This window comes from Lygodium microphyllum, chromosome 5 (assembly GCF_053477565.2).
Source record: "Lygodium microphyllum isolate KBCC chromosome 5, Lygodium_microphyllum_v1.1.10, whole genome shotgun sequence".
NCBI classification, from domain to species: Eukaryota; Viridiplantae; Streptophyta; class Polypodiopsida; order Schizaeales; family Lygodiaceae; genus Lygodium; species Lygodium microphyllum.
The window spans coordinates 111,250,266-111,270,637 of NC_141139.1; positions in this window are offsets into that span (position 1 = coordinate 111,250,266).

Below are 20,372 nucleotides of genomic sequence, written 5' to 3' on the forward strand. Positions count from 1 at the left end.
AAGGTTTCTTTGTGGTGATCTGCAGTCTCTTAGCCTAATATCATGTCAAGAGGTTCTACTCAAGACAGTCTAAAGAAAGGTCTTAGGTGCCATCAAGGATTCCACAACTGTTGGTCTTGTACAGATCAACAGTGATTACAAGGATCTGGATGCAGCAGTTGTTAAAGCCACTAATCATGTTGAATGCCCACCTAAGGAAAAGCATGTTCTAACCATATTCTTTGCTTTTTCTACTTTCCATATTCTATTTATCAGCTTGTAATCAGCCAAGTAGCACAATCTGTATTACATGCCTTGCCTTGCAAATGAGGAAGTAGCATAGACTGTAATTGCGTGCACTGGACAGATTTTTCAGGTGCAGCTCTCTGTATAGCTTCTACCAGTACTACAAGCCACTTGATGGAGTGTACACATGTCAAAATTGACATGATATAGAGATTAATAAGAACTTGTGAAATGATGGACTATCTTTATTCTTTGTGAGCTTTGACCATAAGAAGAGACCTTGAGGGCATATCAAAGGGACATGAAGAACTTCAGTTTTTGAACAGCCAGTTTAGAAATCGAATTTGTTTCCTTTATGAAGTTGAAGCTGATGATGTTGATTAAGGTTGTAAATGTCACGCTTGATTGATCTTCTATCCTAAAATTTAACAAGGACTTCTGAAGTTGCGACATTGCTTTCGAAACCCTTCAACATCTTTGATGAACCCGACGTGAAAGCGTCGCAGAAATTTCAGGATGGGAGATACTTCAGCCTCTATTTCAGCCTCTTCTACAATTCCAGCTGCGTCTTCTACTTCAGCTCCATCAATGACTGCTGTGTCAAGTACTTCAACAGAGGATCTAAAGAAAATTTTGCAGAATATGTCCATGTATATGCAGCTCCAAAATCAGCAGACACAATTGTATATGCAGCGGCAGCAACAATTGCATCAACAACAGTTGTCTCAGCAAAGGCAACTCTATTCGGAGCAGGAGAATGCAAACAGCGCGACTAAGGCTATTGAAGCAGTTGAGAATGAGAAGAAGCTATTTGATGGCCGTAATGTTTCAGCATATTTGAAGACATATGAGATCAAGATGGGGTTTTTTGGAGTTCCAACTGGACTTATGAGTAAGTATTTCCTTCGTCTTGTCACACCCACTTTGAGGGCGAAAGTGACTGATCTTTTTATTCAAAATACACATTGGTAAGATTTTAAGAAGGCCTTGAAAGAAGAATATTTCCTTGAGGACTTTGGTATGGCTACTCGGCGGTCATTCCGAGAGTCGGTCTACATGCCAAACAAAGGTCTAGCTGCTTCAGAGTTGATTCGAGAATTTGAGGAGAGGTATAGTCAGCTTGATGCCATTGAACAAAGAGCATTGGATGTTGAAAAAGTTGAGCTTTTCTTGCAAGCTGCAAATCCTGCTCCTCAAGAAGAATTGGGTGAGCTTCTTGAGGATCGCACGAAGCCTATGGGTCTTGAAACAGATTGGCAGGATGCTCAGGATACAGTCTTGACTTTGACCAAGAAAAGGATATGGAAGACTCGCCTACAGAATGGTTCCATGACACCTACACCATCATCAGCTCCTATGCCTGCTTCTATCCCTGTTATTTCTTCTCCTCCTCAGCCAGTTTCTTGGCCTATGCCTACTGTTTCCATTCCACCTATTCCTCCTGTTCCACGACCGATGCCTACACCTTTTGCTCCAAAACCATCCGCTCCATCGATGCCTACCTCTCTTGATGACATAATCAAAGGCATAACAGATTTGACACTGGAGTCAGTCAAAGCCGAGTTGGTGGGAAAGTTGAAAGAGCACTTTGCTTCGACTGCGCCTACTACTTCTTCTAGTGCTCCTACTGCACCTAGGAGTGCTTCTAGTGCACCTAGGAGAGATCGGAGATGTATTTGGTGCGATAGTACGGAGCATCAGCATTGCAGGGATTGTGAATCTTTTCAGGATGCAAGGAGGAAGAATCTGGTATATTGGGGGCAAGATGGTAAGATTTGGTTGACTGAGACAGGAGCTCCACTTGCTACCACCAACTTTGGTAAAGGTGGAATGAAGAAGTTAGTGGATGACATAGCTGCGCGTACTTCTTATGTGACAGCTAGAGGTGATGTTTCTGCATATGGAGTCCAAATTGAGAAGGGATCAGAGACTCAGTCAGCACTATGGACTTATGCTATGGAGACTACAAACAAGGGAAAAATTCAACAAACTGTTTTGACTAGTGCACGCTCTAGCATCATATCAGAGATAGGTTGGGATTCACCTGTTGACAGATACTCTATTTATGCTTATTTGGCTAAGTCTCAGGAAGCATATGTACTTGTTGAGGAGAAGCATAAGAGGGATGAAGAAAATCCAAGTGCAACTAAGAAGACTAGAGGGGGTGAGTTTGTTACTCCACCTACTGCAGGACCGTCTTCAAGACCAGGGCCAGATCGACAGATGGAAGATGCTCAAAAGAGAGAAAAGAGGCAAGAGCCTAGAGAGAGAAAGCAGCCAGGGTTTTGATTGATGTCCGATATTGAGACATCTACGGACATGAAGAAAATCTTTAATGATAAAATACTTGCCAGTGAGGTGACTTTCACTATTTCTGAGATTTTGGGCATCTCAAAAAGAGAGTTTCAGGATCAGTTTCAAGAGGTCCTGAAGGGGAAAATACATGCATTGTCTACCACTGATACACAGGGAGTTTTGATTGGGGAGTTGGATGAGGATGAGGATGAGGTTATGGTTGAGAATGCTTCTGTTTTTCCGCAGGTAGAGAAGAGGGTTCAGCCTATGCATTATGCTGAAATTGATGAGCCTATCTTGATACCGCGTAGTCACTTTTCGCGGAGCCATTGGGCTAGGGCAACTATAGAGACGATGGTAAAGATTGGAGAGAAACAGGTGCCTTATGTTGCATTGGTGGATCACGGTTCAGAGATTAATCTCATAGTTCGTGGAGTTTATGAGAGTAACAGATGGCCTATGGATGTAGAGCATGGGTGGCGTATGAGAGCTGCCAATAACACTGCAGGTGATTTGTATGCTGCCTATCCTAGTGTCAGGGTTTCTATTGGTGATGTAGAGGAGGATTTTCATTTCTTTGTGCAGGATTCATGCTCTTATCCTATAATTCTTGGACAGCCATTCATCACAGAGATGTGCATGGAAACAAAGGTAATGGATGATGAATCTACTTATGCACAGATTTGCAATAAAGATGGCATGAGAGCAGTTCAGTTTATGACTGTGTGTGTGAACCATGTTAGAAACAAGGATACTCTCAGATATGCACCTTTGCCCACTGTGAGGGATTCGGGTTTTCATTAGGTACCGCCGTTTCGCGAGATGACGGTGGTACAGAGCAGAGGAGATTGGAGTTCTCGCCTCCTGGCAGCAGTGTTTTCTCCTCCGATTTTGTTGGGATTTCAGGAAACAATTCAATGAGCTATCAGAAGACTTCTAGGTTGCCTAGAGCTGCCAGGCAGTATATATGCAGGAAGGAGAAAATTTTGAAAAATGCAGGAATTTTGGAGGATGATGAGCACATAGATGGGATGTATGACAATGTGATTTGTGCAGATACGATGACAGAGATGGGAGATATGCTGAAAACTGATATGCAGAATTGTCACAGTAATGTATTAGTGCAGTCCCTAGACATGTTTCATGAAATTGCAGATTTTGTGTCACAAATTGAGTGAGAGGCTGAGGTAACTCAGCAAAGAGTGTTGAGTGCTGAAGAAATTCAGCAAACAGAATTTCGAGCTGGTTATGATCAGCTTTCAGAGACACAGAGGGCTGAAAACTTTCAGCCAACAGAGTTTACTGTTGAAATATTTCAGCATCCAGAGTTTAGGGCTGTTCCTATGCAATCCATAGAGCAGAGGGCTGAGGATATTCAGCCATTGAAGTGCAGAATTGCTGATTTACAGCAAGATTTGAGTAATGCAGAAGAGCATAATGAAGCCAGGGTTGACACGAAATACAAAACTGTGGATAAGAAGGTGAAGCCGGTTGCTGTACCGCTTCTACCTGACAGTGATCAGCAAATAGAGAGGGCTGCTAAACAGCCAATTTTGAGGAATCCTGAGCATATTGGTCATAAATTTTCAACAGAGACTCTTGCTGAATTGAAAATTGGAAATGGTGATTTCTTGCTACCCATAGAGAAGCAATGCTTTCAGGAGATGCTTGAGCGACATGGAAGGGGATTTGCTTTTTTCCCGCATGAGATTGGATGTGTGAATCCTGATATTGTTGCTCCTATGGTCATTTTTACTATTCCTCATATTCCATGGAATCTCCGACCTATTCCAGTGCCTAAGGCACACCTGCCAAAGCTGATTGATTTACTGAATGAGAAAATCAGGATGGGAATTCTTGAGCCTTCATCTGCACCATACTCAAACAGGTGGTTTACAGTTCCAAAGAAGAATGGTACTCTCCGATTTATACAGGACATGCAGCCAGTGAACAGAGTTACCATCAGGAATGTTGGTATAGGTCCAGTTGTGGATGAGTTTGCAGAAGCATTTGCTAGACGTGCCATCTATTCTTTAGGTGATTTGTATTCAGGATATGATCAGTTTCAACTGGCTTTGGAAAGCAGGGACATAACCACCATGAGAACTCCTATTGGGCTTGTCAGGATGTGTACCTTGCCTCAAGGTGCCACTAATTCTGTTGCGCATATGATGAATGCCATGCATAAAGTCCTTTGAGATTACATACCTCAGCTTACTATGCCTTTCTTGGATGATGTGCCCATTAAGGGGTGTGCAGAAGAAGAGAAAAATGAGAGTCTAAATGAGCAGGGATGCAGATCCTTTGTGGTTGATCATATTTCAGCATGTGAGAAGATTTTGGCCAGGTTAGAAGAAGTGAACTTGACACTTTCAGGGCAAAAATCTGTTTTTGGAGTGAATGAGGTTGTCATTGTTGGACATATGTGTGGATATTATGGCAGGAAACCCTCACCTGATAAGGTGAATGCTATAGGCAAGATTGCGGAGTATTGTTCTACTACTTCAGAGGTACGGAGATTCATTGGAGCTTGTGTGTTTTATATGATTTGGATACCTCATTCTGCACACATAGCAGATTGTTTATATCAGCTGCTTCGAAAGGGGCAGAAATTCTATTGGGATGAGAGCCACACTAGAGCCATGTGGAAATTGAAGAAGTTATTGCAGAATGCTCCTACTCTCAGGAAAGCGGATTATAATTGTGGAAGGCCTATTGTATTGACAGTTGACACTAGTCCAATTGGCATAGGTTGGGCTGTGGGTCAAGATGATGCAGATGGAAATAGGTATGCTATTCGGTTTGGGGCGAAAGTCCTAAACGAGAGACAGAGGAGATATCCGCAAATCAAGAGGGAGCTACTCGGGATTGTCACGGCTCTCAAATGTGACAAGGAGTACTTTATTGGACCTTCAGTTGTGGTAGAGACAGATTGCTTGCCATTGATTGGTATGATCACGAGTTGCTCTACTCCGAATATAGCCATGTTGAGATGGATTGCATACATCGTCATTAAATCCGGAATTTAAACACATAGCAGGGAAGGATAATCCAGTGGCAGATATGTTGTCTAGAGCCAGATATGATGATGAGGAGACTCTACTTGTAGAAGAGGATGATGCAGAAATTTCAGCCACTATGGTTGATCATGTTTGTCATGTCTATGATATTGTGGCTTTCATAGAAGAACTCTATGTTGGAGATTGGTTGCAGATTGGCAGGTACCTTAGTACACTAAGCAAAAGAGATGAATGGACAGATGAAGAGTTCAAGAAGATCAGAAGAAAAGCCTGTGGTTATTTTCTCAAGGAGGGATTTCTTTGGAAGCATCCAAAGAAAAGAGGTGGATTACCTTTGCGGGTTGTCTGCGATAGAGAGACACAGTTACAGGTGATGAGGGAGTTTCATGAGAGTCCTTGGGCTGGTCATAGAGGAGTGTGGGCTACTTATGAGAAAATCAAGGAGAAATATTAGTGGAAAGGCATGTATAGATATGTTTCTCACTTTGTTGAGACTTGCAGAGACTGTCAGAAGTATTCAATAGTGCGTCATCGAGATGAGCTTCATCCAACCTATCCGCTATGCATTCATTATAAGTGGGTCGTTGATTTGGTTACCATGCCTATGGGTCTATGGCAGATGAGATACATTGTTTTGGCTAGAGAGGATCTTACCAATCATGTTGAGGGAAGATCTTTGAGAACGAAGACCACTAGTGCAGTGTGTAAGTTCTTATTGGAGGAAATTTTCTGCAGGTATGGTTGTGTGGGTAAGATCACTGCGGATCGTGGTGAATTGGATGCAGATGAAGCTAGGGAGTTTTTCTCTCAGCTAGGAATTAAGTTGGCTCTAACTACAGCATATAATCCAGAGGGAAATGGGAAGAGTGAAAGAGGGCATCCGTCGATAGTGAAAGCATTAGCCAAAGCATATAGAGGACGGATTGGAGAATGGCCGAGACTTCTACCATTTTCTTTGTGGGCTGATCATACGACTCATAGTGTTACCACGGGATATATGCCTGTAGAGTTGATGTATGGTTAGAAACCTGTTATGCCGACTGAGACTTGTGCTTTGACTTGGTCAGTTTTACCTTGGTAGGAGGATTTGACGAGAGAGGAGCTCTTAGCTCTTCGGATTTGACAGTTGGAGAGGAGACCAGAGGATATTCAGCTAGCTATTGACAGGTTGAAGGTTGCTAGACTAAGGAATAAGGATAGGTTTGACAGCAGGCATCGCTTGCGGCCTAGAGCAATAGAACAGGGAGATTGGGTATTGGTCTTTGATAGCAGCCTTAAAAATCAGCATATTGCACTTCGGAAGATGGTGAAAATATGGTTTGGGCCGTACATAGTCAGACATGTCTTTGATAATGCAACATATGAGCTGACAGAATTGGATGGGACAGTGCTTAGAGTGCCTATTGCTGGAAAAAGAATCAAGATTTTCAAGAAAAAAGATGATGAAGATTATGCATTGGAAGAATTTACAAAAGAACAACGAGAAGAAACTCCAATGGAAGAGACAGATGATATGACAGATAATCTTGTTGATATACCGGAAATGCATAATGAAGAGATTGATCTGTTTGTGGATCTTGATGATAACGATCATGGGTAGTTGGCCCATCCGGAGGATGCGCAGGATTAGAGGGGGTGGATGTCGTATTGCTGCGCATTCGAGGTGTGAAAACCACCCGAAAGTTGTGTGTGTGATTTGGTACTTTGTACATACTTAGTCGTTATGTTTGCTCTTTCATTCTATGCGGGAAATATAGTGAAGAGGGTTTGGAGTAAGAGGAATTAATCAACAATGCTCTGGTTGACATGTATGCTAAATGTGACATGCTTGTAGAAGAACAGGGAGTTTTTGGTAGATTGGTAACTCGAGATGCAATCTCATGGGCTACACTTATTTCAAGATATTCCGATTATGGCTTTGTGAGGAAGTACTAAACTATTTCCAAGAGATACAAATCGAAGTACATTGGTGGATATGTATGCCAAATGTGGGAGCTTGCTTGAGGTTGAGCACACCTCAAAATGGTTCAATATAGCTGGTAGGAGCATCAAGACAAGCTTGCTTGCGAGTGTCATTGTATCGCAGTGGACTTGGGCAGCTACTATTTTGCAAAGTTCTAATGTTGCATGGGAGTATGGTGTCAGTGGCCCTTTCTGGTATGTGAGTGGGGTGACAATTCAGGTGCTCCTTTTTGGAGTACTTACCATTGAAATCAAACGGAAGGCACCATCAGCACACACAATTTGTGAGATTGTGCGTGCGAAGTGGGGTTTTTCGGCGCACATTGTTTTTCTGGTGTTTTGCTTTGCCACTAACATAATTGTGACCGCTATGCTGCTTCTGGGGGGTTCTGCTGTTGTAAATGCTTTGACTGGAGTTTACATTTTACGCCGCTAGTTTTCTTATTCCCTTTGGAGTGGTCGTGTACACACTTGCTGGAGGCTTGCAAGTTACTTTTCTTGCGAGCTATATACATTCGGTTATTGTTCATGTGGTGCTGGTCATATTTGTATTTCTTGTATACACATCTGGTAGCAAGCCTATGGAACAAGAGCTAAAAAGGAGACAGAGATATATATCGATTTTTTTTATGTGAGATGAGGGGGAGAATCACAAAGGGGGTGCAGGGAATCTCCAATTGGGGAGGCTAATTAGATGATTCAAGAGCTAATTATGACAATGATGGAGAACGCCGTTGGAGTTTTTTTTGGGGGGGGAAAGGTGAAGTTTTGGTGGACTGGAAAGGAAGGGAACGACGCGAATTCAACGGGGGAAGAGATGAATTTTTTTCTGAGTAGACGACGGGGCTGGAGATCAGTAAAATCCTGCTATCTCGGAGGAAAAAACAGGACGCAGAAGAGCTCGGAAAGAAGAGAAGAACAAGAGGAGAAGACCAAAAGAAGCAGAGGGAATTGTAGTGGAAGAGGGGAACAATTATCAGAGGAGCTCTAAAGGTGATGATTAAAGGGATCATGATGAAGAAGATGAAGCGATGATCAAAGTAGAAGACCTATCAGCTTACTGTTATGCAGATGACAGAGATGGAACGACTCTAAAGAAGGAAGAGGCAACAACGATGAAGCTTTGTCTATCGAGAAAGAAATGGGAGTGGCTTTTGTTTATTCGTGACTCACTGGATCAGAAGAGGCGAAAGACCTGCAATGTGACCGAATCTTTTAGGCCTTTGTATATAGCCTCTTGAGCTATCTGAACACATACAAGGCAATATAGAACTTGTAATAGGTCCAGCTACATCTGTTGCTGTGATTGGGAGTCCCTCAAGGAGCAGCTCTTCCAGATAGTCGTAGTAGTGGCTATTGTAGCCACAGTAGCTTTCCTCGGCATCACCATCATCGAATGGTAAAAACGATAGTCCTTACCTTTCTGTGACAGCTTTTCACATGATGATGCAGGCTCATGTTTTCCTTTCCCAGAAAATGGAAATGCTGAGAAGGAGAACTAGAATGTCATCCTGGTTTTTAAAGGAAAAAGCGTGCGTGAAGGATCCACAAACAGAAAGAGATGTTTAGTTCAATATATCGTCCAAAGGAGATCTTTTGTAGGCAGCTAAAACAGTCTAGACACAGATTCAAGGTTTCTTTGTGGTGATCTGCAGTCTCTTAGCCTAATATCATGTCAAGAGGTTCTACTCAAGACAGTCTAAAGAAAGGTCTTAGGTGCCATCAAGGATTCCACAACTGTTAGTCTTGTACAGATCAACAGTGATTACAAGGATCTGGATGCAACAGTTGTTAAAGCCACTAATCATGTTGAATGCCCACCTAAGGAAAAGCATGTTCTAACCATATCCTTTGCTTTTGCTACTTTCCATATTCTATTTATCAGCTTGTAATCAGCCAAGTAGCACAATCTGTATTACATGCCTTGCCTTGCAAATAAGGAAGTAGCACATTCTGTAATTGCGTGCACTGGACAGATTTTTCAGGTGCAACTCCCTGTATAGCTTCTACCAGTACTACAAGCCACTTGATGGAGTGTACAGATGTAAAATTGACATGATACAGAGATTAATAAGAACTTGTGAAATCATGGACTATCTTTATTCTTTGTGAGCTTTGACCATAAGAAGAGGCCTTGAGGGCATATCAAAGGGACATGAAGGACTTCAGTTTTTGAACAGCCAGTTTAGAAATCGAATTTGTTTCCTTTATGAACTTGAAGTTGATGATGTTGATTAAGGTTGTAAATGTCACGCTTGATTGATCTTCTATCCTGAAATTTAACAAGGACTTCTGAAGTTGCGACATTGCTTTCGAAACCCTTCGACATCTTTGGTGAACCCGACGTGAAAGAGTCGCAAAAATTTCAGGATGGGAGATACTTCAGCCTCTATTTCAGCCTCTTCTATAATTCCAACTGCGTCTTCTACTTCAGCTCCATCAATGACTGTTGCGTCAAGTACTTCAACAGAGGATCTAAAGAAAATTTTGCAGAATATGTCCATGTATATGCAGCTCCAAAATCAATAGACACAATTGTATATGCAGCAGCAGCAACAATTGCATCAACAGCAGTTGTCTCAGCAAAGGCAACTCTATTCGAAGCAGGAGAATGCAAACAGCGCGACTAAGGCTATTGAAGCAGTTGAGAATGAGAAGAAGCTATTTGACGGCCGTAATGTTTTAGCATATTTGAAGACATATGAGATCAAAATGGGGTTTTTTGGAGTTCCAACTGGACTTATGAGTAAGTATTTCCTTCGTCTTGTCACACCTGCTTCGAGGGTGAAAGTGACTGATCTTTTTATTCAAAATACACATTGGCAAGATTTTAAGAAGGCCTTGAAAGAAGAATATTTCCTTGAGGACTTTGGTATGGCTACTCGGCGGTCATTTCGAGAGTGGGTCTACATGCCAAACAAAGGTCTAACTGCTTCAGAGTTGATTCGAGAATTTGAGAAGAGGTATAGTCAGCTTGATGCCATCGAACAAAGAGCATTGGATGTTGAAAAAGTTGAGCTTTTCTTGCAAGCTGCAGATCCTACTCTTCAAGAAGACTAAGGTGAGCTTCTTGAGGATCGCACGAAGCCTATGGGTCTTAAAACGGATTTACAGGATGCTCAGGATGCAGTCTCAACTTTGATCAAGAGGAGGATATGGAAGACTCGCCTACAGAATGGTTCCATGACACCTACACCATCATCAGCTCTTATGCCTGCTTCTATCCCTGTTATTTCTTCTCCTCCTCAGCCAGTTTCTTGGCCTATGCCTACTGTTTCCATTCCACCTATTCCTCCTGTTCCACGACCGATGCCTACACCTTTTGCTCCAAAACCATCCGCTCCATCGGTGCCTACCTCTCTTGATGACATAATCAAAGGCATAACAGATTTGACACTGGAGTCAGTCAAAGCCGAGTTGGTGGGAAAGTTGAAAGAGCTGTTTGCTTCGACTGTGCCTACTACTTCTTCTAGTGCTCCTATTGCACCTAGGAGTGCTCCTAGTGCACCTAGGAGAGATCAAAGATGTATTTGGTGCGATAGTACGGAGCATCAGCATTGCAGGGATTGTGAATCTTTTCAGGATGCAAGGAGGAAGAATCTGGTATATTGGGGGCAAGATGGTAAGATTTGGTTGACTGAGACAGGAGCTCCACTTGCTACCACCTTTGGTAAAGGTGGAATGAAGAAGTTAGTGGATGACATAGCTGCGCATACTTCTTATGTGACAGCTAAAGGTGATGCTTCTGCATATGGAGTCCAGATTGAGAAGGGATCAGAAACTCAGTCAGCACTATGGACTTATGCTATGGAGACTGCAAACAAGGGAAAAATTCAACAAACTGTTTTGACTAGTGCAGGCTCTAGCATCAGATTAGAGACAGGTTGGGATTCGCCTGTTGACAGGTACTCTATTTATGCTTATTTGGCTAAGTCTTAGGAAGCATATGTACTTGTTGAGGAGAAGCGTAAGAGGGATGAAGAAAATCCAAGTGCAGCTAAGAAGACTAGAGGGGGTGATTTTGTTACTCCACCTACTGCAGGACCGTCTTCAAGACCAGGGCCAGATCGACAGATGGAAGATGCTCAAAAGAGAGAAAAAATTCAGCAAATAGAATTTCCAGCTGGTTATGATCAGCTTTCAGAGACACAGAGGGCTGAAAACTTTCAGCCAACAGAGTTTACTGCTGAAATATTTCAGCATCCAGAGTTTAGGGCTGTTCCTATGCAGTCCATAGAGAAGAGGGCTGAGGATATTCAGCCATTGAAGTGCAGAATTGCTGATTTACAGCAAGATTTGAGTAATGCAGAAGAGCATAATGAAGCCAGGGTTGACACGAAATACAAAACTGTGGATAAGAAGGTGAAGTCGGTTGCTGTACCGCTTCCACCTGACAGTGATCAGCAAATAGAGAGGGCTGCTAAACAACCAATTTTGAGGAATCCTGAGCATATTGGTCATAAATTTTCAGCAGAGACTCTTGCTGAATTGAAAATTGGAAATGGTGATTTCTTGCTACCCATAGAGAAGCAATGCTTTCAGGAGATGCTTGAGCGACATGGAAGGGGATTTGCTTTTTTCCCGCATGAGATTGGATGTGTGAATCCTGATATTGTTGCTTCTATGGTCATTTTTACTATTCCTCATATTCCATGGAATCTCCGACCTATTCCAGTGCCTAAGGCACACCTGCCAAAAGCTGATTGATTTATTGAATGAGAAAATCAGGATGGGAATTCTTGAGCCTTCATCTGCACCATACTCAAACAGGTGGTTTACAGTTCCAAAGAAGAATGGTACTCTCCGATTTATACAGGACATGCAGCCAGTGAATAGAGTTACTATCAGGAATGTTGGTATAGGTCCAGTTGTGGATGAGTTTGCAGAAGCATTTGCTGGACGTGCCATCTATTCTTTAGGTGATTTGTATTCAAGATATGATCAGTTTCAGTTGGCTTTGGAAAGCAGGGACATAACCACCATGAGAACTCCTATTGGGCTTGTCAGGATGTCTACCTTGCCTCAAGGTGCCACTAATTCTGTTGCACATATGATGAATGCCATGCATAAAGTCCTTTGAGATTACATACCTCAGCTTACTATGCCTTTCTTGGATGATGTGCCCATTAAGGGGTGTGCAGAAGAAGAGAAAAATGAGAGTCTAAATGAGCAGGGATGCAGATCCTTTGTGGTTGATCATATTTCAGCATGTGAGAAGATTTTGGCCAGGTTAGAAGAAGTGAACTTGACACTTTCAGGGCAAAAATCTGTTTTTGGAGTGAATGAGGTTGTCATTGTTGGACATATGTGTGGATATTATGGCAGGAAACCCTCACCTGATAAGGTGAATGCTATAGGCAAGATTGCGAGTATTGTTCTACTACTTCAGAGGTACAGAGATTCATTGGAGCTTGTGTGTTTTATATGATTTGGATACCTCATTTTGCACACATAGCAGATTGTTTATATCAGCTGCTTCGAAAGGGGCAGAAATTCTATTGGGATGAGAGCCACACTAGAGCCATGCGAAAATTGAAGAAGTTATTGCAGAATGCTCCTACTCCCAGGAAAGCGGATTATAATTGTGGAAGGCCTATTTTATTGACAGTTGACACTAGTCCAATTGGCATAGGTTGGGCTGTGGGTCAAGATGATGCAGATGGAAATAGGTATGCTATTCGGTTTGGGGCGAAAGTCCTAAACGAGAGACAGAGGAGATATCCGCAAATCAAGAGGGAGCTACTCGGGATTGTCACGGCTCTCAAATGTGACAAGGAGTACTTTATTGGAGCTTCAATTGTGGTAGAGACAGATTGCTTGCCATTGATTGGTATAATCACGAGTTGCTCTACTCCGGATATAGCCATGTTGAGATGGATTGCATACATCAAGTCATTAAATCCGGAATTTAAACACATAGCAGGGAAGGATAATCCAGTGGCAGATATGTTGTCTAGAGCCAGATATGATGATGAGGAGACTCTACTTGTAGAAGAGGATGATGCAGAAATTTCAGCCACTATGGTTGATCATGTTTGTCATGTCTATGATATTGTGGCTTTCATAGAAGAACTCTATGTTGGAGATTGGTTGCAGATTGGCAGGTACCTTAGTACACTAAGCAAAAGAGATGAATGGACAGATGAAGAGTTCAAGAAGACCAGAAGGAAAGCCTATGGTTTTTTTCTCAAGGACGGATTTCTTTGGAAGCATCCAAAGAAAAGAGGTGGATTACCTTTGCGGGTTGTCTGCGATAGAGAGACACAGTTACAGGTGATGAGGGAGTTTCATGAGAGTCCTTGGACTGGTCATAGAGGAGTGTGGGCTACTTATGAGAAAATCAAGGAGAAATATTGGTGGAAAGGCATGTATAGAGATGTTTCTCACTTTGTTGAGACTTGCAGAGACTGTCAGAAGTATTCAATAGTGCGTCATCGAGATGAGCTTCATCCAACCTATCCGCTATGGATTCATTATAAGTGGGTCGTTGATTTGGTTACCATACCTATGGGTCTATGGCAGATGAGATACATTGTTTTGTCTAGAGAGGATCTTACCAATCATGTTGAGGGAAGATCTTTGAGAACGAAGACCACTAGTGCAGTGTGTAAGTTCTTATTGGAGGAAATTTTCTGCAGGTACGGTTGTGTGGGTAAGATCACTGCGGATCGTGGTGAATTGGATGCAGATGAAGCTAGGGAGTTTTTCTCTCAGCTAGGAATTAAGTTGGCTCTAACTACAGCATATAATCCAGAGGGAAATGGGAAGAGTGAAAGAGGGCATCCGCCGATAGTGAAAGCATTAGCCAAAGCATGCAGAGGACGGACTGGAGAATGGCCGAGACTTCTACCATTTGCTTTGTGGGCTGATCGTACGACTCATAGTGTTACCACGGGATATATGCCTGCAGAGTTGATGTATGGTCAGAAACCCGTTATGCCGACTGAGACTTGTGCTTTGACTTGGTCAGTTTTACCTTGGTAGGAGGATTTGACGAGAGAGGAGCTCTTAGCTCTTCGGATTTGACAGTTGGAGAGGAGACCAGAGGATATTCAGCTAGCTATTGACAGGTTGAAGGTTGCTAGACTAAGGAATAAGGATAGGTTTGACAGCAGGCATCGCTTGCGGCCTAGAGCAATAGAAGAGGGAGATTGGGTATTGGTCTTTGATAGCAGCCTTAAAAATCAGCATATTGCACTTCGGAAGATGGTGAAAAGATGGTTTGGGCCGTACATAGTCAAACATGTCTTTGATAATGCAACATATGAGCTGACAGAATTGGATGGGACAGTGCTTAGAGTGCCTATTGCTGGAAAAAGAATCAAGATTTTCAAGAAAAGAGATGATGAAGATTATGCATTGGAAGAATTTACAAGAGAACAACGAGAAGAAACTCCAATGGAAGAGACAGATGATATGACAGATAATCTTGTTGATATACCGGAAATGCATAATGAAGAGATTGATCTGTTTGTGGATCTTGATGATAACGATCATGGGTAGTTGGCCCATCCGGAGGATGCGCAGGATTAGAGGGGGTGGATGTCGTATTGCTGCGCATTCGAGGTGTGAAAACCACCCGAAAGTTGTGTGTGTGATTTGGTACTTTGTACATACTTAGTCGTTATGTTTGCTCTTTCATTCTATGCGGGAAATATAGTGAAGAGGGTTTGGAGCAAGAGGAATTAATCAACAATGCTCTGGTTGACATGTATGCTAAATGTGACATGCTTGTAGAAGAACAGGGAGTTTTTGGTAGATTGGTAACTCGAGATGCAATCTCATGGGCTACACTTATTTCAAGATATACCGATTATGGGCTTTGTGAGGAAGTACTAAACTATTTCCAAGAGATGCAAATCGAAGTACATTGGTGGATATGTATGCCAAATGTGGGAGCTTGCTTGAGGTTCAGCACACCTCACAATGGTTCAATATAGCTGGTAGGAGCATCAAGACAAGCTTGCTTGCGAGTGTCATTGTATCACAGTGGAGTTGGGCAGCTACTATTTTGCAAAGTTCTAATGTTGCATGGGAGTATGGTGTCAGTGGCCCTTTCTGGTATGTGAGTGGGGCGACAATTTAGGTGCTCCTTTTTGGAGTACTTACCATTGAAATCAAACAAAAGGCACCATCAGCACACACAGTTTGTGAGATTTTGCGTGCGAGGTGGGGTTTTCCGGCGCACATTGTTTTTCTGGTGTTTTGCTTTGCCACTAACATAATTGTGACCGCTATGCTGCTTCTGGGGGGTTCTGCTGTTGTAAATGCTTTGACTGGAGTTTACATTTACGCCACTAGTTTTCTTATTCCCTTTGGAGTGGTCATGTACACTCTTGCTGGAGGCTTGCCAGTTACTTTTCTTGCGAGCTATATACATTCGGTTATTGTTCATGTGGTGCTGGTCATATTTGTATTTCTGGTATACACATCTGGTAGCAAGCCTGTGGAACAAGAGCAAAAAAAGGAGACAGAGATATATATCGATTTTTTTTATGTGAGATGAGGGGGAGAATCACAAAGGGGACGCAGGGAATCTCCGATTGGGGAGGCTAATTAGCTAATTCAAGAGCTAATTATTACGATGATGGAGCCGTTGGAGTTTTTTTTGGGGGGGGAAAGGCGAAGTTTTGGTGGACTGGAAAGGAAGGGAACGACGCGAATTCAACGGGGGAAGAGATGAATTTTTTTCTGAGTAGACGACAGGGCTGGAGATCAGTAAAATCCTGCTATGTGGGAGGAAAAAATAGGACACAGAAGAGCTCGAAAAGAAGAGAAGAACAAGAGGAGAAGACCAGAAAAAGCAGAGGGAATTGTAGTGGAGGAGGGGAACAATTATCAAAGGAGCTCTGAAGGTGATGATTAAAGGGATCATGATGAAGAAGATGAAGCGATGATCAAAGTAGAAGACCTATCAGCTTACTGTTATGCAGATGACCAGAGATGGAACGACTCTAAATAAGGAAGAGGCAACAACGATGAAGCATTGTCTATCGAGAAAGAAATGGGAGTGGCTTTTGTTTATTCGTGACTCACTGGATCAGAAGAGGCGAAAGACCTGCAGTGTGACCGAATCTTTTAGGGCTTTGCATATAGCCTCTTGAGCTATCTGAAGACATACAAGGCAATATAGAACTTGTAATAGGTCCAGCTACATCTGTTGCTGTGATTGGGAGTCCCTCAAGGAGTAGCTCTTCCAGATAGTCGTAGTAGTGGCTATTGTAGCCACAGTAGCTTTCCTCGGCATCACCATCATCGAATGGCAAAAACGATAGTCCTTACCTTTCTGTGACAGCTTTTCACATGATGATGCAGGCTCATGTTTTCCTTTCCCAGAAAATGGAAATGTTGAGAAGGAGAACTAGAATGTCATCCTGGTTTTAAAAGGAAAAAGCATGCGTGAAGGATCCATAAACAGAAAGAGCTGTTTAGTTCAATATATCGTCCAAAGGAGATCTTTTGCAAGCAGCTAAAACAGTCTAGACACAGATTCAAGGTTTCTTTGTGGTGATCTGCAGTCTCTTAGCCTAATATCATGTCAAGAGGTTCTACTCAAGACAGTCTAAAGAAAGGTCTTAGGTGCCATCAAGGATTCCACAACTGTTGGTCTTGTACAGATCAACAGTGATTACAAGGATCTGGATGCAGCAGTTGTTAAAGCCACTAATCATGTTGAATGCCCACCTAAGGAAAAGCATGTTCTAACCATATTCTTTGCTTTTGCTACTTTCCATATTCTATTTATCAGCTTGTAATCAGCCAAGTAGCACAATCTGTATTACATGCCTTGCCTTGCAAATGAGGAAGTAGCACAGTCTGTAATTGCGTGCACTGGACAGATTTTTCAGGTGCAGCTCCCTGTATAGCTTCTACCAGTAGTACAAACCACTTGATGGAGTGTACACATGTCAAAATTGACATGATACAGAGATTAATAAGAACTTGTTGAATGATGGACTATCTTTATTCTTTGTGAGCTTTGACCATAAGAAGAGGCCTTGAGGGCATATCAAAGGGACACGAAGGACTTCAGTTTTTGAACAACCAGTTTAGAAATCGAATTTGTTTCCTTTATGAAGTTGAAGCTGATGATGTTGATTAAGGTTGTAAATGTGACGCTTGATTGATCTTCTATCCTAAAATTTAACAAGGACTTCTGAAGTTGCGACATTGCTTTCGAAACCCTTCGACATCTTTGGTGAACCTGACGTGAAAGCGTCGCAGAAATTTCAGGATGGGAGATACTTCAGCCTCTATTTCAGCCTCTTCTACAATTCCAGCTGCGTCTTCTACTTCAGCTCCATCAATGACTGCTGCGTCAAGTTCTTCAACAGAGGATCTAAAGAAAATTTTGCAGAATATGTCCATGTATATGCAGCTCCAAAATCAATAGACACAATTGTATATGCAGCAGCAGCAACAATTGCATCAACAGCAGTTGTCTCAGCAAAGGCAACTCTATTCGAAGCAGGAGAATGCAAACAGCGCGACTAAGGCTATTGAAGCAGTTGAGAATGAGAAGAAGCTATTTGACGGCCGTAATGTTTCAGCATATTTGAAGACATATGAGATCAAGATGGGGTTTTTTGGAGTTCCAACTGGACTTATGAGTAAGTATTTCCTTCGTCTTGTCACACCCGCTTCGAGGGCGAAAGTGACTGATCTTTTTATTCAAAATACACATTGGCAAGATTTTACGAAGGCCTTGAAAGAAGAATATTTCCTTGAGGACTTTGGTATGGCTACTCGGCGGTCATTTCGAGAGTGGGTCTACATGCCAAACAAAGGTCTAACTGCTTCAGAGTTGATTCGAGAATTTGAGAAGAGGTATAGTCAGCTTGATGCCATTGAACAAAGAGCATTGGATGTTGAAAAAGTTGAGCTTTTCTTGCAAGCTGCAGATCCTACTCTTCAAGAAGACTAAGGTGAGCTTCTTGCGGATCGCACGAAGCCTATGGGTCTTAAAACGGATTGGCAGGATGCTCAGGATGCAGTCTCAACTTTGATCAAGAGGAGGATATGGAAGACTCGCCTACAGAATGGTTCCATGACACCTACACCATCATCAGCTCCTATGCCTGCTTCTATCCCTGTTATTTCTTCTCCTCCTCAGCCAGTTTCTTGGCCTATGCCTACTGTTTCCACTACACCTATTCCTCCTGTTCCACGACCGATGCCTACACCTTTTGCTCCAAAACCATCCGCTCCATCGGTGCCTACCTCTCTTGATAACATAATCAAAGGCATAACAGATTTGACACTGGAGTCAGTCAAAGCCGAGTTGGTGGGAAAGTTGAAAGAGCTGTTTGCTTCGACTGTGCCTACTACTTCTTCTAGTGCTCCTATTGCACCTAGGAGTGCTCCTAGTGCACCTAGGAGAGATCAGAGATGTATTTGGTGCGATAGTACGGAGCATCAGCATTGCAGGGATTGTGAATCTTTTCCGGATGCAAGGAGGAAGAATCTGGTATATTGGGGGCAAGATGGTAAGATTTGGTTGACTGAGACAGGAGCTCCACTTGCTACCAACTTTGGTAAAGGTGGAATGAAGAAGTTAGTGGATGACATAGCTGCGCATACTTCTTATGTGACAGCTAAAGGTGATGCTTCTGCATATGGAGTCCAGATTGAGAAGGGATCAGAGACTCAGTCAGCACTATGGACTTATGCTATGGAGACTGCAAACAAGGGAAAAATTCAACAAACTGTTTTGACTAGTGCAGGCTCTAGCATCAGATTAGAGACAGGTTGGGATTCGCCTGTTGACAGGTACTCTATTTATGCTTATTTGGCTAAGTCTTAGGAAGCATATGTACTTATTGAGGAGAAGCGTAAGAGGGATGAAGAAAATCCAAGTGCAGCTAAGAAGACTAGAGGGGGTGGTTTTGTTACTCCACCTACTGCAGGACCGTCTTCAAGACCAGGGCCAGATCGACAGATGGAAGATGCTCAAAAGAGAGAAAAGAGGCAAGAGCCTAGAGAGAGAAAGCAGCCAGGGTTTAGATTGATGTCCGATATTGAGACATCTACGGACATGAAGAAAATCTTTAATGATAAGATACTTGCCAGTGAGGTGACTTTCACTATTTCTGAGATTTTGGGCATCTCAGAAAGAGAGTTTCAGGATCAGTTTCAGGAGGTCCTAAAGAGGAAAAGACATGCATTGTCTACCACTGATACAGAGGGAGTTTTGATTGGGGAGTTGGATGAGGATGAGGATGAGGTTATGGTTGAGAATGCTTCTGTTTTTCCGCAGGTAGAGAAGAGGGTTCAGCCTATGCATTATGCTGAAATTGATGAGCCTGTCTTGATACCGCGTAGTCACTTTTCGCGGAGCCATTGGGCTAGGGCAACTACAGAGACGATGGTAAAGATTGGAGAGAAAGAGGTGCCTTATGTTGCATTGGTGGATCATGGTTTAGAGATTAATCTCATAGTTCGTGGAGTTTATGAGAGTAACATATGGCCTATGGATGTACAGCATGGGTGGCGTTTGAGAGCTGCCAATAACACTGCAGGTGATTTGTATGCTGCCTATCCTAGTGTCAGGGTTTCTATTGGTGATGTAGAGGAGGATTTTCATTTCTTTGTGCAGGATTCATGCTCTTATCCCATAATTCTTGGACAGCCATTCATCACAAAGATGCGCATGGAAACAGAGGTAATGGATGATGGATCTGCTTATGCACGGATTCGCAGTAAAGATGGCATGAGAGCAGTTCAGTTTATGACTGTGTGTGAACCATGTTAGAAACAGGGATACTCTCAGAGATGCACCTTTGCCCACTGTGAGGGATTCGGGTTTTCATTAGGTACCGCCGTTTCGCGAGACGACGGTGGTACAGAGCAGAGGAGATTGGAGTTCTCGCC